Here is a 26790-nt window from a genome sequence, read left to right as displayed (position 1 = left end):
TCAAAAGCTTGATATTTCCATCTAATCAAAGACCAATCCAGAAGGGCCATCGGCAGGTGTCAAAGCTAGCGCTATAGGGCCTTTCGCGCCTTCTTCAACATCAAACTCTCCATTATTGCAGTTCATGTCGGTTTTAACAAAACCAGGGCTAACACAATTTACTTGGAAATTGGGGAATTTTGTTGCCAAAATCCTTGAGTAGGCATTAAGAGTTGCTTTAGAGACAACATAAGTAGAGAGATTGATAGGCCATCCTTTGGTCTCCAACATGTCCTCTTTAACATCCTTTAAAAACCGATTTACTACCTCATCTACTTTCTCTTCTGCATGTTCGTCACCTTTGCTCAGTACCATTTTCGCCCTTTCATTTGCAATATTCTGCACAGAAACGTTTCAAATTTAACATGAATAATGGAGAAAAGAACCTTGTTATTTATTTATTTATTTATATTTGGCATGATCATGAAGAGTTTCAAAACCCCTAATTAGGTAAATTACACTTTAATTCATTCGTTTTCAAGCTTGATTTTCAATTTTTTTATTCTTCAAGTTATAATGTCACTATTCCGTTCGTTTACCATTAATGAGCCAAGTATTGTTTTGAGGGCATAATCAAAAGTAAAGAAACAAAAGTGAAATTTTAATAAAAATTAAGGAACTAAAATAAGATTTTAGTGAAGTGCATAGAGTTTCACAATTGAAAAAGACGAGTGTGACTCACATATTAATTGTTGTCAACCAACAAGTATATATACGGAAGAGGGTCATTAAAGTTTGGTTTAAAAGGTAAGATGTAACGCCCTCAAAATAAATGCATAAATCAATCATTCATAATATCTATAGACATAGGAAAATAAAATACATTCATTCATCAGAGTATTCTTTACAAAAAGTATTACATGTTGACAACAAAAGTAAATGCCCAACGGGCTTACAAACTTTCCAAGTCAACACTTGGTTACAACAAAAGAGAGTTCTAACTCTTTACATATTAGGCCCTTGGCTCGGAATTACAAATAACATCAACAAAATAACAAAAAAGGAAGTCTTCAACTCCTAAACCTCCCAAGCTATCTCGGAGGCGGCATATCACCTGCACCTGTAAAATAGTGTCCCAAGTAGGGTGAGCCAAAGCCCAGTAGAGATACGTTAAACATCACATGAGGATTAACTAAAACATTAGCATTCGATAAACATTTTACTCTTAAGCCATCTTACATCTTTCCATGATCTATTACCATTGATACTCATATGTCAATTCAGTTCCAGTCATTTCTCCCAGTCAATCCATTTACATAGCTCATTTTCTTTTAAACAATTCAATATGAGACTACAACTCATTCAACAATACTTCAATAACAAACATCATTCAACACTTCTATTCACATGCCATTTTACGGAACTATGTTCGAGGGAACCAGCACCCATAAATAAATAAGGTTTCGGGACTTGCACCCAGGACACTCCGGCCAACTTAGTTATCAGTGGAGTCCATCCCCTATCTCCTCCCAAACGAATGGAGTACATCCCCTATCTCCTCCCACACAACATACATATACAATGTATTTAAACACATAGTCATATACAATGACCCAACAATTCACATATTCAATGTGCCAATTTCCACCGTCACATTCAATGACACAATCCAATTGATTAGTTTCAATTTTCCCTAATCATCATGCATTGTCTGCAACAATCAAGACTGTCCTCCACCGATAGCCCAAAATAGTTATTTCTAAACAGATAAATAAATCTATCAAACAGATAACTTATTACATTTTCCATCGGTGAGCGATTCATCAATCCCACTACACCAATTAGTCCCAATTCCATCCAATCTCATGATTTTCAAATCAATTTCATATTCCCACAATGACCAAATTAATTATACAAATTAATTATTTAAATTCCATTAGGGCATTTTCCCACTTTTCTCAAACATTGATCCTAAGACCAAATTTCACCTATTTAAATCCACAAACCCCATTTTCAAGACCTCATATGAACATGGAGCTTAAAAACACAAAACCCCTCTTTAGAATATTACAAATCTCAAACCCTAACTTCCCAAATTTCCAAATCACACCATTTATACCAAATGAATGACACTTATGTTAAAGCTCATAAAAATGAATAGATTATACCTACCTCAAATTTAGCAGCTCAAAGGAGAAAAAGAGTGAAATCCAAGATGCTCCAAAGTCCAAATTTTTCGGATCAAATGATAGCCCACACAAAACTCTACCTTTTTTAACAAAGAGAGTAGGGTTGAGACACTCTAGATTAAGGGCTTTTGTAGAGAGAAGGGATACTTTAGAGAGAGAGAGACAGCCGGGTTAGGGTTTGGATGAAAAAGATAATGAAAAAGTGATGTATATCATGCTGTTGCCAACTGATATATTCGAAAAAGAACCTCGCTCGAGCACAAGAAGTGTCGCTCGAGCGAACAATGCGAAGCTTCAGGTCTAAAACCCAGAAGCACACTTGAGCGCAAGAGTTCTCGCTCGAGCGAAGAAACACAAAACATAGGGCTCACTCACTCGAGCGCAAGAAAGCTCGCTTGAGCGAAGAATACCAACCTTTAGGTCCAATCTGGACGCAGACGCACGCTCCAGCGTAAGAACCTTCGCTCAAGTGAAGAAGCAAAAACCCAAGGCTCGCTCGAGCGCAAAAAGACTCGCTCGAGCGAAGATGCCAAAATCTGGACATATAGCGATCCCGATTTTCCCTTCATTGTTTAATTGTATTCCGGACTCGGTTCCGTGGATGTGTTGTTGTCTTATTCCCGTTTCCGTCCTTTACTCTTTGTATATGAGTCTTGGGTCGTGTTGAACAGGTTTGAAACAGGTTGGTTGTGTTTGGAAACCAAGGGTTGATGTCCAGATTTTGGGCTTCACGCTCGAGCGGGACTTTTGACGCTCGAGCGGACCTGTTTGTATATCAGTCCGAAAAATAGCTTTTTGGATCACTTTTTCGGGCCATTTTCTCTCTCTCTAACTTTTCAAAACTTATGCATGATTATACTAGATTCATCTCATTAGTAAGATACATGTACATCAATTAGATGGTGACTAATTATTGATGAATGCACCTATATATACAATGTATAGAAGACTAATGCTAATACATTGAATGTGATGGATTCATTATGAATGAATCTTAGAGATGCATTATGTATCTATTATGAATATGCAAGATACATTAATCTATCTAATGAATTCATTAATATAAAAGGTATATTATGTATCATGAATGTATGAGATACATTAATCTATTTAATGAAGTTCATTGAATGAATAACTTGAGAGCTTCTCACTCTAGACTATAACTTCTCTATAAAATCATCTAGATCAAATGATCTTCTACCTTGGTCCCTTTATATAAAGTGTGGGGTTTGGCTTGCTCTTCATTTTGATTCGAAAATTATTAGGTTTGGAGCACCTTCGAAATCCTTTCTTCATTTGGTCTCTCCATTTGAGGTAGAAATAACTACTCATTTTTATGATCTTTGACATAAACTTTTGGTCATTTTAATTTAATGTTGGAATTGAGTAATTTTGGGTGTTAGAGTTTCAAGATGTAAAAGCGGGGTTTTGTTATTATGACTCATTCATGTGTATTTTGGGTTTTAAAATGATGGTATTGATGATTAGTAATGATATTTGAGCCTTTGGGTCAATATTGGAAAATGGGGGAGAAAAGCCCTAATTTTTGATAAATTAATTTATATAATAAATTTTGGAAAGTTATGGAAATTTGAAATTGAGTTGGAAATAATGAAATTGGGTAGTTATGAGATGAAATGGTATAGTTGGATTGATTAATCACTTACCTTTGAAATTATTGATAAATTATTTGTTTAATGCATTTATTATCTGTTTAGAAATAATTGCTTTGGGTTATCGGTGGAGGATAGTCTTGATTATTGTAGACACTGCATGATGATTAGGTGAATTAAAACTAATCGGTTAAATATGTCATTAAATATGACGGTTGGAATAATACATCGAATTTGTGTATTGATTGATCGTGTATATGATAATTGTTTATATACATTGTATTGTGTGAGAAGAGATAGGGGATGTACTCCACGGTTTGCGAGGAGATAGGGGATGGACTCCTAAATCGGATTTTATTTGGGAGGAGATAGGGGATGGACTCCATTGACACAGCAAATCTGTGTATCATTTATGAAGTATGAAGTGTTTTAATATGAGTTGTTATCTCATGTGAATTGTGAAGTATAGAAGTGCTTTGTTATGAGTTATAATCTCATTTAAATTGTTGATATTGGAAAGGATCATGGACATACTTGTCATGGATTTGGATTGTGCTGTATGTTGGTTTATATGAGTTAAACATATATCAAATGCTAATGTTTTAGTTATTGTTCATATTATGTTTAGCATATCTCTACTGGGCGTTGGCTCACCCTATATGGGACATCATTTTCAGGTCCAAGTGATATGCCGCCTCCAAGGATGTAGCTTGGGAGGTTGTAGAAGCTGAAGGCTTCCTTTTTGTGATTATTTTGTGTGTTACATGTAAATCAAGCCAAGGGCTTATTTTGTGTTTTGAGTTAGTACTCTTTTTTTTGTAACCAAGTGTTGGCTTAGAAAGTTGTAAGCCCGTAGGGCATTTACTTTTGATGTCAACATGTAATACTTTTGCAATGAATACTCTGATAAATAGAAATATGTTTTATCCTCTTATGTCTATGCATGTCAAGAATGTGGGTTTATATTGTATTATTTTGAGGGCATTACAGGACAACAATCATTTGTTCCAACACCCAACCAACCTGTTTCAAACTTACCAAAGACAACCCATAACTCAAATACAAGGAATTAAAGGATGGAAACAAGGTAAAGACAACAACATACCACCACCAGACCCGAGTCCAGAACAAAATAAATGAAGGGAAAAAACTGGGATCGCTATATAAGAAATTAATTGTTATAATTAAAAATGAATTAATCAAAACAAAATTTTAATGATAATGTGTACGAGTGATAAATGTAATTTTTTTTTATAATGGGAGTGGTAAATGTAATTAATCCTCTATATTTGTAGCATTTACTTTGCAGGAGAGGAACAATACTTAACCAACCCTCTGTTTGGTTGGGTGTCACACCCCAATTTTAATTACTCAGAAGCATTACCAAAGCCTTAAAATTAGGTCCTTTTTTTTTTTACAAACATCCATTACCCTTGAGTAATAGAAATAAAATGATACATGTTCTCTCTTTCTTAATGAACATTACAATGATAACAATACATGCTAATCTCCTACTGTGAAGCTACAAATGAATAAAATACAAATACGTGGTCCATCACATCTACAATGAAATTACATATAAAAGACACATGAATTTCTTAACTCTTCAATCAAAGAATCCAAACTTTCTTCTTGTAAAAAGATAAAACAACGAAGGGTGAGCACTAATGCCCAGTAGGAATCTCATAGTTTTAAATCAATAACTAACACACAGATAGAAATGATCATGCATGCAGGGTGATACCATATAGTAGGGTGACATCTTCTAATTTCAAAATATCATAAGTAAAGTACATTTTTCTCAAAACTATTTCAACACTTTTAGGAAAAACCTCCAGCCATAAAAAATCATCCTTTAACTTTAGAAAACCATAGATCCTTGTGAAACGACCATATTTGAGAAACAACATCATTTAAAAGTTATTAACCAATTCCCAAAATATTTCTCATTCAATTTCCATTTTTAATGTTCCTCTTTTTCTTTCGTTTTTCCTTTCTACTCATTATATTTATTTAGAACTCCATAACTTCAAGTTCAAGTTCCCTTTTTGATTCACTAACAATTCTCCTATACGCAATTCACATCGTTATTTACACTCTCAGATTTCATTTCAAGGTAACACAAGATTAACAAACCCCTTTCAATTCAGTCTCTTATTTATTTATAGAACAATACTCATAATTTACCTTTATTGTCGCAACTAATTCATTAAGTTCACCATCACCAATCCATAATCCAATTACCACTTCAATTTCCATTCTTTCAATTAATTTCATATCAAATACCAGATCCAATCACAAGTCATCTCCATGAGTCACACGCTTTGCCGGTCACAAGCCGAAAGGAACGCGGAACCTCAACATACCACACGCTTTACTGGATGCTACTCCAGAAGGAAGGTAGAACCTATCCCAAGCGCCACGCTTTGCCGGCTCAAAATACGGTGGGAAACGGACCTCAAGATAACATCACAATCCATCATTACAATTAGTGGGCAATGCCAACATGTCTTCCATTATTTCTGTAACACATTAGTTCAATACATATCCACCATATATTAAAATTCCATTTACATAACAAGTACAAATATGTTCCATGACCTTCTTCATTATCCATTAAATCATTCATTGTTTTGTCACACAAAAATATAACAACACATCCATAGAGACAAAGATTCATCTTTAAAGTGCTCACAATTCTTGGGTTCAAACTATTTCTTTACTTTTTCATATTATTATCAAGTCTTCATATTCAATTTTTACAACACATTGGTTATCAGTTACTACTCACGGTTATAAATTTAATCTCCAACATTTAATTTCTTTGATACAACTCCTTTATATAACACCATCATATTTCACAATCTTCAATTTATCATTATACACACTCATCTTAACCCAACATAGACTTCATTTCATAAATTTCATGTTGATTAAAGTATCCTCATTTTCCAAAATAAAACTTCATAACTAGAGTCAAACATAAATTTGGGCTTTTAGTTTTGAGGTATAAAATCACTTTCTAACTACACAATAAAATTCTTAAATCTACACTTCATCATCTTATCAAAAATTTCATATCATTAACAAATCTATTTCCCCAAATTTCATCTCATATTAGAGCATGATTTACAATATCCATAATAAAGGTTCATTCGCTAATTTTGAACATAATTTTCAAACACTTTCAAAATCTAATTAAACTTGTATACCTATAATTCAACCTCTTAATTTCATGATTCCACTATCAATTTAGACAAAATTATTAATTGTCATCATGAATCAATTTAGAGTTTTCAAGAAAAATTAAGATTTTCAAGAAAAATTCAAACTTCTCAAACCACTAATTTTTATTCCAATTTTCCTATTGATTATACACCTAAGGTTCATAATCCATAATTTGAACTCAACAATTGAACCCCAACACTTCAAATCCTAAACCCCAAAATTCCATGATATAACACTATATGCTAAAAAATGTTGATTTTGTATTTATATAATCAAAATACTACAAATCTATCTATTAATGCAAGTATTGAAGAAGAACTAGGACCCCTACCTCAAGAATAAAGCAAGGAGCAAAGCTTTGATGAGATTCCTTCACAAATCCGAATTCCAGTTGGTAGAAAATGTTGAGCTTTAAGCCTCTTCACTTTCTTGTAAAGGATCTTGCCCAAATCTTAGAAGAATGGAGAGTATTTGGGGTAAAAAACCTAGGGTTTTTGGACCTAGGGTGAGAGGGATAAAGAGAGAAGATAGAAGTGTGAAGAATGATCTAGAAAAGTGCCTTTAAACTTGCTGAATTCGCGCAGTCCGCTCGAGCGTACCTGCTTCCAGCACAGATACCAAAACTTCAATTGGGCATAACTCTCTCATCCGGACTCCATTCTAGGTCGTTTTTATGTCCAAATCAAAGCCCCAGAAATAAGCTTTCCAATGGTTCTAGTCTCACATCCAAATTAAAAGTGTGGAAAAAGAAAAGGTCAAAAGAATGACGGCTTTTCGTAGGAAAAATTATACGAATTAAATTCTTGGTTCACTCTTACTTTACCATCATGTTACCACTTCGATCAATGTCCAAAATAAAACAAGGAGGTTCCAAACACTAAAAAAAGGTCAAGGGCAATCTCACTTTCCACACTCGAGCGTTGAGCGCGCAGACCAACAAAGCCGTCCATAACATTTGGAGAGGTGATAGAGACTTAAAACAAACACATAAAAATAAATAGACTTATAAGATTTACTTGGATGGAACACACAATTGATACAGGACACAAGGTCCTATACCACTCATATTTATTTCTAATATAATGTTTATACATGAAATGATAAATAAAATATGATAAAAGAAATCTGATTATTACATCATTATTGAACCACTTATTATTCAAAAATATATAACATAGAAGATGAGAAGTTATAATATTCTTCTCTCTTTCATGCATACACATGTGCCAATTTGAACTTCCTAAATTATGTTAAATATGCATTTGTTCAAAAAGTTGATACTTCCATCTGATCATAAAATAAGCCAGAAGGCCCACTATGAGGGAGCAAAGCCAGCCTCACGGGCCATTTAGCACCATGTTCAACAGTCAATGTTCCAGTATTTTGGTTGATGTCTGTTTTGATATGGCCAGGACTTACTGCGTTTATGATCAATATTACGATACTTTTTTGCCAAAACTCTTGTGTATGCATTGAGAGCTGCCTTGGACACTTTGTAAGCAGGAACACGAATAGGCCATCCTTTAGTTTCCAACAAATCCTCCTTTAAATCCTCAAGAAATCTCCCAATCACGTCGTCCACTTTCTCCAGGGTGAGGCCATCAATATCGTTTAGTTCCTACTTGGCCTTTTCGTTTGAAATAAACTGAAATACAAAACATTATTATAACCCCTCCGTTCCCATTTATGCAGTATTTCATTTAGTGTTTATAGCATTACTAATCCCTATATCCTCCACAATCATTGCATATGTGAAATCATAGCGTGATTCTTACAAATAATTATCCGCTTATGTACATCCATACAACTAATGTACATCATTTAGAAACTATGGGAATACAGTGAAATCCATCCAGTGTCAATTTCCTTTTCATTACTTTTGTATTTTCCTCTATAGGATAGACAAATTTGTGTACCTTCAATTGCCCCAAGGTGGAGGAGACATTCACTATTCTAGTAGAGTTTGATAGTTGAAGAAGTGGAATAAGCGCTTCAGTTACTTGCTTTGCCCCATAATAGTTGGTTCTCAAACAAGCATCTGACCCTTCGTAACTTTGATTGGTAACATCTGTTACTGATGTAGCATCTGAACGTAACATCTACATTGAAATTGGCACTAGTAAATTATTTATATGCCTCTAGAGTTTATAATATCTCTTCAAATAAGACCACATTGGTTTATAGAGAGACTTACATCATCAATTGTGATTCCAGAAATTCCTGCATTATTCACCTGTACCAGTATTTACTCAATTATATGATTTCCATACCCACAAGAATATTAAAAAAAAAGTCATCTCAATTTAGAAAAAAAGAAAACCCATTAACCGGCTATAAATTTTTTTTTTTAATTGAATTTAAACATTATACATGCAACGACATCACGGTAACAAAAAAGCTGACTTTTTTGGGTATGACTTATAAACAGACTTTTTTTAGTATGACTTATAAACTAACTTTTTTACATATTACGAAAACATATACAAAAAAGTACAGAAGTGATGTGACTAAAATAAGCTAATAAACTGGTTTTTTTAAATTCATCCCAAAAGAGAAGGAATCTAATCTTTGCTTCAAGTAGCATTGTACTTGTTTTTTTTTTTTTTTTAAAGATACAAGCATTTTACTTGTTGAAGAAGAGATGAAACAGACATTGAGGTCTAGAAGCAAAACATGCCATCTTCAAATTTTTATTTTTGGCATAAAAGAAGACAAATATAAACAAAGTGAACATTTTTGATAGAACATTGAGTATAATTTTAGTAACAATAATAAAGAAAGTAGATGAGAAGTGAAGATTGAGAACTAAAAACTACTTAAGAGTGAACATTTTTGTTGTTTAGGATCGATTATCACAACGGTTTAGGAGATTGGAATGGATGTTGTGTATATAATTGAGGTAGGGTAGTTTAAGTGGAGAAGTGTGTCTAGAGTATTGTGTGATAAATGAATATGCACTATAGAACGGCTGAATATTTGGCAACTAAGATACAATATGTAGATAAGATGAGTATTGTTGAGATGAGGATGCTAAGATGAATGTGTGGCAAGACTAAAAAAGACAGAATTAGTAATAAGTGTATTTGCGAATGAGAAGGAGTGATACCGATAGAAGATAAGTTGAGAGAGAATAGATTGAGATGATTTGGTCATACAACGGAAGTCAACAGAGACGGTAGTAAAGAGATGTGGTACAGTAATGACGGAAGTGTTAGGAGAATGGGCAGACTTAGATTGACGTGGACGAATAGAGTCATAGAGATATGAATCTCATTAATTTGACTAACCAAATGATTGTTGATAGAGTCGAGTAGAAAAGAAGGATTCATGTAGCGACTCCATTTGATAAGACTTGAGATTTGGTTTGATTTGGTTTGTTTTGGTTTGATTTGATCATTTCATTTCATTTCATTTTATCCCATTGAGTCAAACACTATATTAGAGTTTTAAATTGGTAAACAAAAAGAAAAAGAGAAAGCGAGCGAAATCTTCCTCCCCACTGTACCCACCCAAAATTATTATGGCTCAAAATCCAATTATCACATTACAAACATTTAATTTTAATTATGAATTTCCATTTCAAATTCGAAATCTAAATTTCTCTAATATATTTCGGGCAGTGGAGGTGGTGGTGGGGTGCTGATGGGGAGGTGGTTGGCGCATTAGAATGAGAATGGTTGATTTAGGATTACCATATGAGTTGGAGGAGGAAGATGAGATCAAGGGCACTAGTCTTTCTGATAAAAATTTGACATTAACTTTTGGATAAAAACAATAAATAAATTAACAATTGCTTTTTATCTAAAATTTTAAGTGACTGTGACTGTCTTTGAATCTTGGGGCCCATAATTATAGGGCGCTAAAAGAATTTTGCTTCAGAAATAAATGAGAATCACATTCGAAAAGGCATATGATATTTTGTATGGTACTTTTGTATATATATAGTTACATGAAATATGTGCCTAAATTTTTTTTCTTTTTATTTTTTGGCTTACCGAGACGTACTTAGTATATACCAAAACTGTACCATATTTCAGTTGAAATAATATTTTTTTTCTATTACAGAGATAAAATTCATTTCACTAAACTTTTTTTTTTTTTTAGTTTTATACTTAACATGATTTAGAAATTAAGCTACCGTTTGTAAGTTATTTCATATAATGATATTTAATTTTGTTTATACCTTTACTCTTGGCATTAAATGTTAATTATAGGTTGAATCTTAACAGATTAAATCATTTAATCAATTTTTGTATTACTTCAAATTAAAAATAAATATTTTTGTACAAACATACCAAACCAGTACTCTATTTTTTTTTTTTTTTTTGAATTTTACCGTGTCGACATACTCGTATCACATTATCATTTGTTTTTTTTTTTTTCATGGTTTTATTAGACTGAATAAATGGTAATACATTATTTGTGTTGATTTTCCTTAATGAATAAGGTACCAATCATAATATCTACATAGCTGATGATACAAACCCGTGAAATCAGTGATATATAGTATTCTTTAAAATAAAATATAAAAAAAGCGTAACAATCTTAAATATACATTACAAAAAATTAAGGTTTTAGAGACCAAAATTTAGGACAAAATTATTTTTTAGGCATAGGCTTTTTAATCTTACCAATATGTCAAGCTTGTTGAATTTAGTTTTGATGAAATCAGCCAAGGATGCAATACTAGTTTGATCTGTAACATCAAGCTGATGAAAAATTATATCAGATAGCCCACAAGTTTTGAGATTTTCCACAGCTTCGAGACCGCGTTTCTCATCTCTTGCGGTTAATATCACAGTTATTCCATTAGAAGCCAATTGTCTGCAAATCTCTAGCCCAATTCCTTTATTGGCTCCAGTAACAACAGCAATCCTAATTATAAAAAAAATAATAATTATTATTATTATAATAAAGAAGTGAGAGTGAAGGGAAATCAGAATCTATAAAAACATGAAATTGAAGACTTTATTTGATTCAAAAGAAGTGAATAACACAGTCATATGAGATATGGTATTGTTAGTACCTCTTTGCTTGTTCCATTTTATACGAATATGGTATTTGCAAAATGTAGATTGTGGATTGTATGCAGAGAAGGGCATGGTTTTGGGGGATATATTTATAGTTGTTTGCTCTAGTCTTGAATTTTCAAAGATAGTCCAGCAAAATGGACAGAGCAAAGAAGGTCAATATAAACAGTTAACTTGATCGTTTGCCATGACAACATCAACCCATGCTAACCTTTCTTGGCCTCGTTTGGGAAGTGATTATTTTAGTAGGCTATTTGGCTTTTTGGCTATTTTAGTGACTATTTTAGTTTTTGTGTTTGGGAAGATGAGATGATTTTTTAGTTGAGTTATTGTATTGAAAAGTGTGTTAAAATGATGTTTAAATTTAAAATGACAGATTTATCCCTAATTTTTTATTTTTAAAATTGATATAAAAGGGCAAAATGGTAATTTTACCCTTGATGTTACACTTTGCAGCTGTGACAGTGTAGGCTGTGCCTACACTGTCCCGTGCCTGAGCCTATTTTTTTTTTTTTTTTTTTTTTGAAAATCAGAGAGAAAGTTGCACAGTAGGGGCTTATGGGCTACTATCCCAAAAGAGGCTATAATAGCCTGCCAACCGTGATGCCAAACACCGCCCTTGTTACGTATGCTATGAGCTCAGAAAATTGACTAGTTTACTTCACTTTACTATTTGGATAATTTATTTATTTGAATAGAAAGGAATGGGAAATGATATATATATATATATATATATATTCCAAATCACTATCTAAATTTGTTTTTTTAAAAAAAAAAATCACTATCTAAATTCATGACTCAAACTTAATTTAGGAATCAAAAAAAATTTAGAATCTGACCCAAAATTTTAGTTTGATGGTATAAATTTAATCTTCTTGTTGTGGACCCAATTCATGAATGAATCTCAATCATAAATTTTATATTCTAGGTAAATTCCTTTTTTTTTTGGCAATTGATAAAAAAGTAATTATAGATATAAAAAATATTATATCAAATAGATCACTGACCTAACAACAGCTAGAAAGTTAATAATTACCAAACCTAATAATCAATCACTAAGCCCAAGCCTAACAATTACTACAAACTACATACAATTCTCTGGGGAGAAACAGGCCATCACTAGAGATGGCAAAATACTTTGACCCAATAGGCCCCCAATACTCCCTAGCCCTAATAAATTGGGTTTGAGAGTTTTTCAATAGGTCCCCAATACTCCCCAGCCCTAATAAATTGGGTTTGGGAGTTTTTCAATAAGACAGGATCGGAATTGGGGTGAGAATAAGATCCGTAGGGTTTGGGTCAACTTTGGGGTGGATAATTCAACCCAACCCAACCCACCCCACCCCACCCCACCCCGACCCTATTATGTTTATTATTATTATTGTTCATATTTTAACATATGTTTATTATTTTTTCATGATTTGAAATTATCTTTAATATTTTTTTTTCTTTTACTTTATATTTTCTTGATATCACACTTCTTCTCTCCATTTAACACTAATTGTTATAATATTCGTGATAATGTTAAAAAAAAAATAATAATTTTATCAAACATTGTTAGACATATGAACAAGTTTTTTTTTTTTAATTATAAAAAATGAACGATAGCTATAAATTTAAATTTAAACCGTCCATTTTATAAAATAAAATGGAATTTTTCATAAATAGTCTTCATTGTGAGATTTATGACATGAATGGTGTTTAAATTTAAACCGTCCATTTTATAAAATAAAATACGATTTGTTCATCTATTCATGATAGCTGATCAAACTGGTTTTTTATTTTTTTATTTTTAAAAATGGTCTTCATTGTGAGATTTACAACATGAATAATTCGAATTATCGTTATGGTCCCAAAATAAAACCTACTGTACGAGCACAGAAATAATCTTCTCGTATAATCCTGTTGATCAAGTTTGCACTCCTCCAAACGTCGTCGCTTTACTCCCTGAAAACACAAACGTGAGCTAGCCGGCGGGTGTGTGCCAAATACTTCTCCGATGCCTAGGTCCGCAAAAATAGACAAATAGACAAAAGCTCTGTGTATTTGAGAATTAAAGTTGTGATACTTGTACATTGGTCTTGCCATGAGCTTTTGTAGGTTTTGCCTAGCACAATCCTAGTAAGACTTTTTATTCCTCAATGTAGAGTTCTCCTAGGAATCATACTTCTGAAAGATAATGCATATCCTTCAACACCCTCTTCACTGCTCTAACCAAGTGAAATGGTTTTACTACGGTTGTATGATTACACAACCGAGCTAACACTGCTATATTTAGGCCGCAACTTCAATCGTGCTTCACCTAGCTCGGTCCTACCTTGTTCTTACAATTCAGCTCATCGCGTCCACATATGACGCCTTAGCTCGATCACCGTTCAACTATACCTCAAACTGGAGTATATGAACCGAGCTATTTGTCGCCATCTCTTCGACTGGAATAATTGTCACCACACTTGGACCGAGCTAACAAAGCTAGGTCCAATCTACGAAGCCCTTTTTACTACGGCCCACGAATCGGTCTACTGTAATGACTGCACCTAGCTCGGCCCTAGGCGTACATAAAAACCCCCTCTCAGTTGCCTCTTAATCCCATCTGCATCGCATGATTTGGGATTATTCTTCTCCAGCCGAGCTAGATACTTTCAAGCCAACCAAGCTCGCTCTCCACCGAGCTACCTATGAGGCCGGTCCATAAACGTCTTTTCAAGTGCTCTGTAAGTCTGAATCGTTTTCTCTTCCCTTGGACACGTGGCAGGACCCCATTGGCCAAGTATAGCTGTCATAGTCGTCTTCGTACTCCGCAAATTTTGAACAGTCCCGCATAAATTCACGCTTTATAGAAAAAAACCTCCTTTTTGAATCACAAATACCACTGTTCATCTTCGTTTCTTGCCTTCTGAGTCTCCATCCTAGCACCTGAAAAGCTCTGTGCTTTCGCCGGCAGCCCTACAGTCCTGACCTTCGTCCCCTCATTTTGAAGTTGTAAGTGACTCAAATTCTTTCTCTTTCTTTGTTTTTACTTTTGTGAATATGTATAGTATAGAAATGCAAACACACGTTTTTTGAAATATACTACTATAGTTTTCACATAGACGGGTAAGAACTACTCAAGCCCCAAAACCCATATAATAATACCCTAACTATACTTTTAACCAATCTGAAATGTGATGCTTTCGATCGAAAATAACACCTTGATCGAACTAGGAACCAATTTGTGATAGGTGCAAACTCGACCGGACTAGGAAAGCTTACCCAATAACCGAGCTAAAAACTTGTGTCCTGACCGGGCTAGGGCCCTTAATGCTCAATGACCGGGATAAAAAACTTGCGCTATGACCGAGCTAAAGGTTGCAACCCACTTAGCCGATCTAGAGTTTTTATCATTTGTTTATCCTTCTTTTTTAGCCCGGTTCAGTTGTCTGGGCATAACACTTTTCATCTTCACTTTGCTGACTTTGACTAGGTTTGGCGAGGCACACCTTTGCACGCTCAACCGAGATACTCAACATCATCTCAACACTGAGCTAAGGTTCCGAGCTAATTTATACATAATTTAAGTGAAATGGGTAACTACTGGTTTTTAGTAAATTCCCCTAGGGCCATCGTCGAATTCCACAAGGACTACAACATTCCTGATGATGTCCACCTTTCTTTAGCCAAGCTAGACACGACGCCCTGGAAAAAACCGGGCTTCGTTCCCTTCACCATGATATCCATAGTTGAAGCTGGACTTCGATTTCTTGTTCAACCACTCCTTTGTGAATTCCTTAGGCAAACTAGACTATGCCCAACCCAGCTTAGCACCAATTCTTATAGAATAATAAAAGGGTGCCGAGTTAAATCGCCAGCTTGGCCTCAACCTCGGTTTAGCCGAGCTTTTCACCAATACTCACTTGGCCAGAATTAAGATGGTTGGGTATGCTATTTAAGAATAAGGAGACGCCGTGAGAAAATAATTGAAAACACACCGGACAAAGACGTGAATGACGACAACTTTTTCTGGTTTGCCAGACCAGGAAGCCTAAATACTGAGCTACGGTATTAACTGGAATAAAGGCACAGCCGGTATGAACACCTCAGCTTAATTTGTCCGTTTTTTGCTCTTGCTATTTTTTAAGTTCTTCACCGCGCTTACCGTTGGCATTTTTCCTTATGCAGACTTGAATCAGCTTAAGTCACAATATCAGTACCCCAACTTGGACGCTCTCCGCGCCATGCTTCGATACCGCGATCGAGGTTGGGCCGAGCTACTAAACTTCGAGCCAACCTACAGATACAGCGGAAGGAGAAAGACTAGGGTAACCGACTTTCGCCTTGAGCCATCCTCTCAACCAGATCCCACACTTTCTCAAATTAGGCTAATCCCGCTAACAGAGGAACAAGAAATGGCCAAGAAAAGAGCCGTCAGAGCACTCATCACTGAAACAACAGCTCCAGCTGCTGGGGACCAAGCCGAGATCCCACAAGCTGGACAAACACATGAGGCTGTGGTAGCCCTTCCAACAGCCCGGGCCTCGTCGTCTCGGCCCAATAAGCGTGCTCGCACCTCCACGACCTAGCCACGTCTTGTTGATGAAGATGACACCGTGCTCCCTCAATCCACATAACCGAGCCCAGAACCCGTGCGTTCTAACCGAGCTAGCCTTTCAGAGTGGGCACCAAGAGTGACTTACAAGAACTGAGCCATAACAAATACAGACTCAGTGGTTGGAGAAAAAGACCACTCGCTCGCTTTCAACCTCGCTAAGAGCGTGTGCTTACCAGCCAACATGGAGCATCACGATCATTTGATCGAGCTGAAGGCCATCCGCTCGGCTACAAAGTGGTTGGTTTAGCAGGAAAAAGGGGCATATCACTTGGAAGATGGAGACAGCAAGGCCATTCCCAAGCCATGGAACACTGTCAATCTCAAGTTATTTTATTTTTAGCTTTCTCTTAGAGTATTTGTAATTTTTTCCATTTTTTTCAAATAAAGGAAGTAGTTTACTTTTCCAGCATAAGTCTTTCTACTGTAAAAGTTGTTCTCAGTTATTGTCGGCAAGGGGTGTAGACACCCCATTTTTGACCGTCCTCAAGACTTGGACGTCATCGTTTGAACACTCGATGATCATCCACACCCGTGTTTGTTTTGAGTTCCCTGAGGTCTCGGCCACGCGCCTTGCCTCAAGATCTCTCAACTTGACTGTTTTGTGCTTGGTTGTGGACCAAGCACTTGTGTTTTTGCTTTTGAGGGAAGAGGGTGGCTTGTTGGCCATCCCCTCAACCCATCAGCCAAGGCATGAAGCCATCGGCCTTGTTTTCCTGCCATCGGCCAAAAGTGTTGGCCGATCGGCACTATTTTTGGTCAGTCGGCCCCTTTGTTGGTCGATCGGCCATATTTTCTGGCCGAACCCTATTCATCTGCTTTTTGCAGATATTTTATGGCATGCACAATTCACCCCCCATACACGTGTATAGAGGGATTTGTCCCTTTACTTAGCTTTCTTAGGAAGCTTTGGAATTAAATTCCTATAAGAAGGGAGACCCCTCTCCCTTCCCAAGGGTTCAAAAAAATCTGAGAGAGAAGTTCTATATCTATCTATCTCTATATTTCCCTCTCTCTATATATTTGTGTGTGTGTTTGTGCCTTAAAGTGTATTTTGTTCATACTTTTGCACACAAGCACCTAGTAGAACACTGTCCTTTGGTTGCTGAGGTCCTTACGAGTTGGTTTCAGAGTTCTTGGAGTGGTTTAAGCTTGGAAAAGTTGCTAAGGTTGTGTTCTTGAAGGTGTTCTTCAAGGGTGAGCAAACTACCTTTTAATACCCCATTCTTGCTTAAGCTTTTACACCTTCTTGCATATTGTTTTAAGCTTAACTCTAAACTACAATAAGTTCTGATTTTGTGTGCTTGAGACCTTTGTTTAAGGTCACTTTTTGGTTTGGGGTTGTTTAGCCCCTTTTAGGCCTTGTTAGGCCTTGTTTTAGGCCATCTCTTTTGGCCCTTATTCTTGGCTTTGCATGACCTTTCTACCACTGAAATCCAGAGGATTTTCAGTGGTGGAAAGGTGGTTTTGGAGTCCTAAATAGGAGAGGGTCATCCCTTCTCCTTGTTGTCTTCTATGCTAGTATAAATGGCTTATATTGGTAGCATGTTTGCTTGGCTTGTTTTGGCTTTATTTCAGTATGTATTAGGCTTTGTTTTGCCATGATATAACACTAGTTTTGCTTGGTTTTTTCATTCCATGCATGCCTAATACACTTGTAGTGTAAATCACACAAACCAGTCTTATATGCTTCATATTTGAGCATGTCTTTCTAGCTTATGTTGACTCCATTTCAGTGGGTTTTTGGTGTTGTTTTAGCATGTCATAACTCTGTTTTGGGTGGGTTTAGTTGGCTCTTACATGCTTCATGTACTTGTCTTGCAATCCTCTCTATCGCCTTAACATGCTTTGTGCTTTAAGCTATGGTTTTAGCATGATTTTGGCTTGACCCAAAGGAGCTTTTAGCCTTGTTTTACCGTGCTTAAGGTCTGTTTCATGTTGTTTTGGTCATGCTTGCATTGTTTTGTATAGCCATGGTTCAACCTAGCTTGTTAGCTTTAAGTGTTCAAGTCACTAGCATGTATTACTTGACTTATTTCAATGATTTGGAATCATTTGTTATGTGTTTTGAGTCCATGTTTCATGCTTGAATGCTTGCATTTATCACTCCTTTAATGCTTTAAAGAGATGTTTTATGCCTCATGAATGGACCATTGTGCATGCCTCCATGCTTAGGCCTTTGGGATGCCATTTCAATGTATTTTTGGTCTTGTTTTACCATGCCATAACTCTGTTTTTCATTGGTTAAGTCATGCCATGTTTGGTTTTGATAGGTGTAGTGTAACACCCCTTTTGTAGGCTTGCATGCCTCATGCTTTTGGTGTTGTATTCTAGCTTGTGTTGGCTAGTTTCAAGCTTGTTTCTGATCTTGTATGGACCTGCCTTAGGACTGTTTTGGGAGCCCTTGGCCCTTTGGGGCTTGCCTTGTGTGGCCATGGTTTGAGTCCCTTGGCTAGCCTTAAGCTTTAGGCTTTCTTGTATGCTTTGCTTGCTTTGATTGGTTGGTTTGGCACCTTTCCATACAAGATTTCAGGGCTTATCATGTTTGTCACATGTCCATATTTGCCTCCCTTTTAAGTGTTCTTGACAGTTGCCCTCCCATGCTTAGGTGTTAGGCTATCACATGTGTATGTTTGTATGTGCTTTTGTCTATCATTTCTTAGCATTTTGGCCACTGATTTGGGCATGTTTAAGAGCTGTCCACTTTAGTTTAAGTCCACTTTCGCATATTGTTGCATGCTTGTCTTGCATGTTGTTGTATGCTTGTTTCATTTTGCATGCTGTTGCATGCCATGCATGTTTACATGTTTAGGTTGTATGCTTATTACATATTAGATGCATTGCACGATCTTGTTGCATACTTGTTTGCATTGCATTATGTGTGCATCCCTTGCCTCTTGATCAAGCATGATAGAGGTTGGGGCCCCTTATGTGTTTTGTGCATTTCATTTGATATTGAATTGCACACTTGGCTCATTTGGCCATCATGCATTGGAATGCGTGATCGGTGGCCTGAGGGTCGAAAACTACACTCCTTTGAGTCTTAAACATGATAAGGGGTGTGGTTGCAAACATTGTCTTGCAAATGTATTGCCATGCTCTGTTTGTCCTCTGCTGCAGCAAAAGGAGCAGTCAGCAGGAAGGAATGGCCGATCAACCATATTCAGTGCCGATCGGCTAACAATTTCTAGCCGAGAGCCTTATTTTTGGTCGATGACCCTCATTTCTTGGTTGATGGCCTTGAACTCTGGTCGATGGCCTCCCACAGTGTACATAAAGTGGTTCTGGAGCATCACAGAGAATTGTGTAGTTTTCAGAGGTAAAAAATAGTGCAAACAGAGGCAACATGAGGCATGGTAACGGATTTCCGAGTGAAGCCGACCAAGCATGTATTCGTTCCTCTTCTCGAGGCTGCTTTACTGTTTTCTTAGCTTAATTAATTTGTTTAATTAGTTAAGAGTTATGTAATAATTAATTAGCTTGTAAGGTAGTTAATTAGCAGGTTTGTATTATTCTTTCGGACCCTCCGTCGAGAGGGCGAATTTTGTAATAAGTGTGCGTGAGTGTGTGAATGTCTTCCAACCCCACGTTTTTCTCCTTTTTATTTGCCAGCTTTCGATGGTTAGTTTTAGGGCATATTTTATTTAGCATACCTTATGTTCGCATGCGTGCATTAATTCATCTGTATTACATGCACCGGGCTCGGCGCATCATACTAACTGCATTGTATTTCAATTTCAAGTTGAATACATGTATCGAATTGTCGCATCTCATATGTTATCTTAGAATAGCCGAGCCTATTTGTAGTCGTATTTTTGCATGTGTTGCATTAGCCATCTTAACATAAACTAGGATCACACATTGATTACTAACTAGCTATTGTTTTGGCTCGGAGTACACTGTGAGTATTTATGCTTTAGCATCTTGCATTTGTGTAAGTGTTTCCATGATAACATACTTACCATGAGGCTATTTGCTTATGTGATATAACTGCCTGAATGCTTGTGGGTGAAGGCTGGATTGCTTGAATTGGAACAATTAATTGAAATCCGTATTTTAGCCTACTTGGGAGTAGCAAACTTTCAAACCATTTTCAAACGAATATGCCGTGTTTTGTTCCAAATTAGGCGATCTAGTCTATAATTGTTTGTTGTACGCATCACGTAGTAAGATTAGCTAATAACTGGATTAAGAATACATGTGTTTTCAAAAACAAGATATCATGCTTAGTACAGGCCGATCTTTGATCGGGCGAGCGGGGGTGCTCATTGCATGACCTTCCCTAATCGTACCCAGGTTCCCGAGCCGAGGCAACTTTGGTGATGACGGACACGTGACCTTAGGCAACGAGTCAGGGTTTCGTAAATTCCCCCAAAACAAAATATTTAGGTGGCGACTCTGTATCTGGCAAACCAGTCCATGTTTGGCACTTCTTTCTTAAAAATCAGTTTTCCAAAACGATTTGCCGGATTTGGACTCTTTGGTGATTTATCGGTCTTGCATTACACTTTGCAAGATTATATTCAGAACCATGACATTGAGTCCAAACTATAGTATGCTAGAGAACAAAATGAGATTTCGCGCCTTCGCAGAAGCGCGGATATCGGAGAGTCCTCGGGAGCGCATCTATAAGGGGCAATCAGAAAGTTTGGAAGGAATAACCAAACAAGTTAGCTCTCTTCAGCGGAGATAAGGATCTAGGCTGAATAATGTTGGCCAGAATAACCAACATTGAGCTCTCTGCAGCCGAGATCAGGATCTGGGCTGAAGAGGTTGACAGGAAAATCCAACATTTATCTCTCTTCAGCTGAGATCAGGATCTGGGTTGAAGAGGTTGGCAGGAATAACCAACATTTATCTCTTCAGCCGAGATAAGGATCTAGGCTGAAGATAAGGATCTAGGCAGAAGAGGTTAGCAGGAATAACCAACATTTATCTCTCTTCAGCCAAGATCAGGATCTAGGCTGAAGAGGTTTTGCTAACATAGAAAATGGGCAGGTGTTGGATTCCTTCCGCTCTGACCAACACTACGCTAACTGCATACTGTGAAACTACCAAGTATAAAAAGAGCTTTTCTCCTGGCACTGGGGTTACTAATAATGAAGGAGAGGTCATGTAGTCTTTCAGGCTCTCTAAGGCATGGTCGCATTCTTCATCCCACTCAAATTTGGCATTCAAGGCTTGGAAGAATGGTTGACATCTATCTGACGATCGACTTATGAACCGGTTGAGTGCGGCTGCTAGGCCAGTCAGATGCTGCACTTCTTTAACTGTGTTGGGCCTTTCAAGATCCTGAATTGCTTTGATCTGAGAGGGGTCTGCTTCTATACCTCGGTTGGTCACCAGAAAACCTAAGAATTTGCTTGATCCAACGTTGAATGCACACTTGGATGGTTTAGACGCAACTTGTTCTTCTTCAAAATTTGGAACATTTCATCGAGGTCCCTGAGATGTTCCTTCTTATCCTTGCTTTTGACCGCCATGTCATCTATGTAAGCCTTCATTGTTCTGCCTAACAATGGTTCAAACATTTTGGTGACCATCCATTGGAATGTTGCCCCTACGTTCTTTAGGCCAAAGGGCATGACCTTGTAACAATACAGCCCTCTAGGTGTTGTAAATGATGTGACCTCCTAGTCTGGTTCGTACATAGCAATTTGATGGTAACCTCTATACACATCAAGGAAGCTAAGTCGATTGTGTCCTGCCGTTAGGTCTACCAGCTGGTCTATCTATGGGAAGGGAAAACTGTCCTTTGGGCATGCCTTGTTGACTGTTTTGTAGTCCACACAAACATGCCATTTTCCGTTCTTCTTTGGTACTGCAACAGTATTGGAGATCCACCTTGGATAGTGCACTTCTCTGATGGCTCCTGCCTCCAGTAAGTTTCCTACTTCCTTCGCCACTATCTCCGCATGGTGGAGTGCTGATCTGCTTGTATAATTAGTCTAGCAGTTGGGTGGACATTGAGTTGGTGACAGATGAAGTTTGGGTCAATGCCTGACATGTCGTATGGCGTCCAGGCAAACACTTCGATGTTAGAGGTCAAGAATTCCATGACCTCTATTCTCTCAGTGCTGGACAACGACGAGCCGAGCAAAAAGAACTTTTCTGGGTTCTTTTTATCTATCCTTACCTCTACCAAGTCTTCCACTGCCTTCTGTTCGGCTGCCTTGCCAACATCTGCAAACAGTTCATTGCTCTCTAGCTCTTCCACCATCTGTACAAACCTTTTTGCAGCACGACTTCCATTTACTGTGACAAAACATTGCTTTGACATGATTTGGTCTCCCAAGACTTCTTCAATCACGCCGGTTTCGTTGGGGAATCGTAATGCCTGATGGTAGGTTGATGCCACTGAGCGCATGGCATGCAGCCATGTCCTTCCCAAGATTATGTTGTAAGTGGAAGGGACTTTCAATACCCAAAATTCCACCTGTTTCATCATGGTTCCTGCCTTGACTGGGAGGATTATCTTGCCTACTGGCCACTCTGGCATCGAGTTGAATCCGACCAGGAGAGATGTCACAGGTGCCTAGTCTTTGTCCTCAAATTTCAACTGTTTGAAGGTTTCATAATACATTATCTCACATGAGCTTCCTTGGTCAATCAGGATCCGTTTGATGTCGAAATTTTTGACGCGTAAAGTCACCACCAATGCGTCATTGTGAAGGCAATGTAGCCTTGCTAGATCCTTGTCTGAGAAGGATATGACATTCGTAGCCTCTGTTCTGCCCTTCTTGATGGTAGGCTGTGAACTTAATACCTCCCTCAAGTGTTCAGCCTTTTTGATCATCCCCTGAGTTCACATACTCGCTCAGGTTCGATGATCACATGTATGACGTTAATCACGCCTTGGGGTGGACCGTCGTCTGGCATTCCGTTTGATTTGTTGTGGTCCTGGGGAACTGGTTGTGTCCCTCCTTCTATGTACTGGTCCAAGTGCCCAGCTGCCACTAACTCCTCCAGATGTTGCCTCAAGGGCGTGCAATTTTCAATGCGATGCCCCTTTTCATCACAGAAGGTGCACCGGGAACTCTCGTCATAGCCTTTTTGTGCTTCTCCCAACTTAACTGGCCACCGGACGAAAGGTTCATTGTGTATCTCACTGAGAATCCGGTAGATTGGTTTATTGAATACTGTGGTAATGGCAGTGCGGACTCTTAAGTTCCTTTTTCCTGGGTCCTCTCTGTGGCTCACCTGCCGCGCCCATTCCTTCTTGGCTGTTCTACCGTGTTGACTTTCGTCGTAGTCTTTTTATCTGGCATCGCTGTTGTACCAGATTTTGCTTTAGCACGGGCGCCATCTTCCTCCACTTGGATGTGTTGATACACTCTCTCCATTAGGGCCTCCATTATGAGGGGTGGCATCATTGGTATTGAGTCCCTTAATTTGTTTCTGACTGGTAAATCCCGTTTATATTGTGCAATGGCGAGATTGGTAGGGCAATCCCCAATCTGGTTGAAGGTCTCCCAATAGCGACTGTTGTAAGACCTCAATGTTTCTTTTTCACCTATGTCAATGGAGAGTAACTGGTCGATCTCTACTGATGTTTTGGTGTTCGTTCTGAATCTAGTCACGAACGCCTCTGCCAATTGTGCCCATGAGGCGATGCTGCTTTCTGGTAGCCTTTTGAACCAGGTTAAACCAAGATCGCCAAGGCTAGATGGGAACAGGATGCACATTAGGGCCTCGTTTCGCTGGTATACTGCCATAACCTGGCGACAGTGCATGTAGGGATCTGTCTTTCCCTCGTAAGAAGTGAATTTGGGCTGGTGGAAGCCTGAAGGTAGTGGTACGTTCTCTATTGCCGGAACGAACGGCGAGCTCTGCAGCCTTGCTAGTAACTTATCTGCTGGTTCATAAGCAAGGCGCGGTATCGGCATCTCTACCTTGACACTCCCATGTGTCCTAGGGGCCAATCGCTGTAGTGCTAAAACTCTGCGTGGGTTACGAGCCCTGGTGTCTTCCTTCCATCGGGCCCTTTCCTCGAGTACTGTCCGTAAGTCTGATAATCTAGGCAACTCCGAGTGCCTAGACGTCGTTTGGTATGTGTGCGAGGGGCGATAGTTGCTTCCCTCTATATATGACTTTTCAGTCCTCGTTCTCTTAGACCTGGAGTAACGAGTCCTAGAAGTCCTTGACTGAGTATTGCCTGTTTTAAGGCTCTTACCTTCTGCTGGTGAAGGTGTGGTACGCCTGCAACGATCTTCTGAGTGGCAAGGGGGCGTGTTGTCTTGCGCCCCTCTCCAGTCGCCACCCCTTTTCCTTTTATCTGGCTCTTCATTGTCTCCATGTCTGCCGCCATCTTCCTGATTCATTAATCTTGTTCCTTAACGCGATATTCCAGAACTTGAGGGTCCAATCTTCGCCTCTGTCTTTCGGGACTTTGAGAGTGACGGGGGCTAATGCCCGTCTTTCCCTCGCATCCCTCCAGGAGTTCCGTCGCTGGGGTTCTAAATCTACCATGGGAGGGATAGAAGGTAAACCTTCGCGCCTCCCACCCCCCTTAGGGGTTTGCCCATCAACAGCAGATTGCGGGAAGTCTTCATCGTGCGCCAATTGCTTCCAACTAGAGAGCAGAACTTGATCAAGAGGTTTTGTTCTTTGTCTACTGCCCACAGACAGCGCCAATTGTACGAGCACATAAATAATCTTCTCGTATAATCCTGTTGATCAAGTTTGCACTTCTCCAAACGTCGTCGCTTTACTCCCTGAAAACACAAACGTGAGCTAGCCGGCGGGTGTGTGCCGGATACCTCTCCGATGCCTAAGTCAGCAAAAATAGACAAATAGACAAAAGCTCTGTGTATTTGAGAATCACAGTTGTGATACTTGTACATAGGTCTTGCCATGAGCTTTTGTAGGTTTTGTCTGGCACAATTCTAGTAAGACTCTTTATTCCTCAATGTAGAGTCCTCCTGAGAATCATACTTCTGAAAGATAATGTCTATCCTTCAACACCCTCTTCATTGCTCTAACCAAGTGAAATGGTTTTACTACGGTTGTATGATTACACAACCGAGCTAACACCGCTACATTTAGGCAGCAACTTCAACCGTGCTTCACCTAGCTCGGTCCCACCTTGTTCTTACAATTCAGCTCATCGCGTCCACATATGACGCCTTAGCTCGGTCACCGTTCAACTATACCTCGAACCGGAGTATATGAACCGAGCTATTTGTCGTCATCTCTTCGACCGAAGTAATTGTCACCACACTTAGACCGAGCTAAGAAAGCTAGGTCCAATCTGCGAAGCCCTTTTTACTATGGCCCACGAATCCATCTACTGTAATGACTGGGCCTAGCTCGGCCCTAAGTGTACATAAAAACCCCCTCTCACCTACAAAATGAAATATGAGTGATAGTGTGATGGTGATGAGTCATTCCCTTGTGGTAACAATTTGTTGAAAGCATTGGGTTTCTCTCAGATTGAGATTTCAACATGAGAGAACCTGAGGGATCCTGGAGCCCACCATAAGTCCTGTTTCGATAATCTAAACCATTCACTTTTTAGGACTCATTAAGTAGAATATTCATGTAAAAAATCAAAATGATCAGACATAAGTAACTATATGTTTGAATTAAATTTATATTACAAAAAATAGATAATTATTTTTAAAATTATATTTGTCGTCTATTTTTTTAAAATAAATATGATTCAAATGTATAGTTACCCATGCCCAATCATCTTATTTTTTGCATGAATATTCTACTCAACGAATCTAATAAAATGAATAGTTCGGATCATTAGAATCGATTCCAAAATGGGCCGACGAAGCCCAAACACTCTCTCAAGTTGAAATGACAACTTGAGAGAAGCCACGATCGTGCTAAAAAATGAATGAAAAATTATGAGATGAATAAAATACCTTAATTTTGAGAAATTTTAGATTAATTAATGACTTAATAGTCAAGTTCCATGCTTGTTAGAACTTCTGAGCAAAATTCTTCTTGGATCCCATTATCATTAATGGGCGTTTTTACTTGAAAAGATACCCCAAAAGCAATGATCCCTTAAATTACTGTTGGATGACTGTCTGCCTTTCTAATTTTTGTAAATGAACTTTGCTTCTAGCCTCTGTTTTAGTTATCTAATGGGGCTTGCCCTAGTTTGTGTATATATGTATATATATTTTGGGTATGAGTTTTGGTTTTTGAAGTCA

The 26790-nt window shown here is 37.9% G+C and overlaps 1 pseudogene across 1 annotated transcript; it reads right to left on the bottom strand.

The window, feature by feature from the left end:
- On the bottom strand, positions 1 to 12093 carry LOC114308738 (salutaridine reductase-like; annotated as a pseudogene). The gene is made up of 5 exons (XR_014349008.1): positions 12036 to 12093; positions 11641 to 11884; positions 9204 to 9242; positions 8926 to 9108; positions 1 to 378 (listed from the first exon to the last, which is right to left on the bottom strand). The product of XR_014349008.1 is annotated as a salutaridine reductase-like (transcript).
- Between the last annotated feature and the right edge of the window lie 14697 nt (positions 12094 to 26790).

Source organism: Camellia sinensis, chromosome 13, assembly GCF_055761805.1.
Source record: "Camellia sinensis isolate YWXY chromosome 13, ASM5576180v1, whole genome shotgun sequence".
Taxonomy (NCBI): domain Eukaryota; kingdom Viridiplantae; phylum Streptophyta; class Magnoliopsida; order Ericales; family Theaceae; genus Camellia; species Camellia sinensis.
The sequence above is the reverse complement of the archived record's forward strand: the minus strand, read 5'-3'. Positions and strand labels throughout refer to the sequence as shown.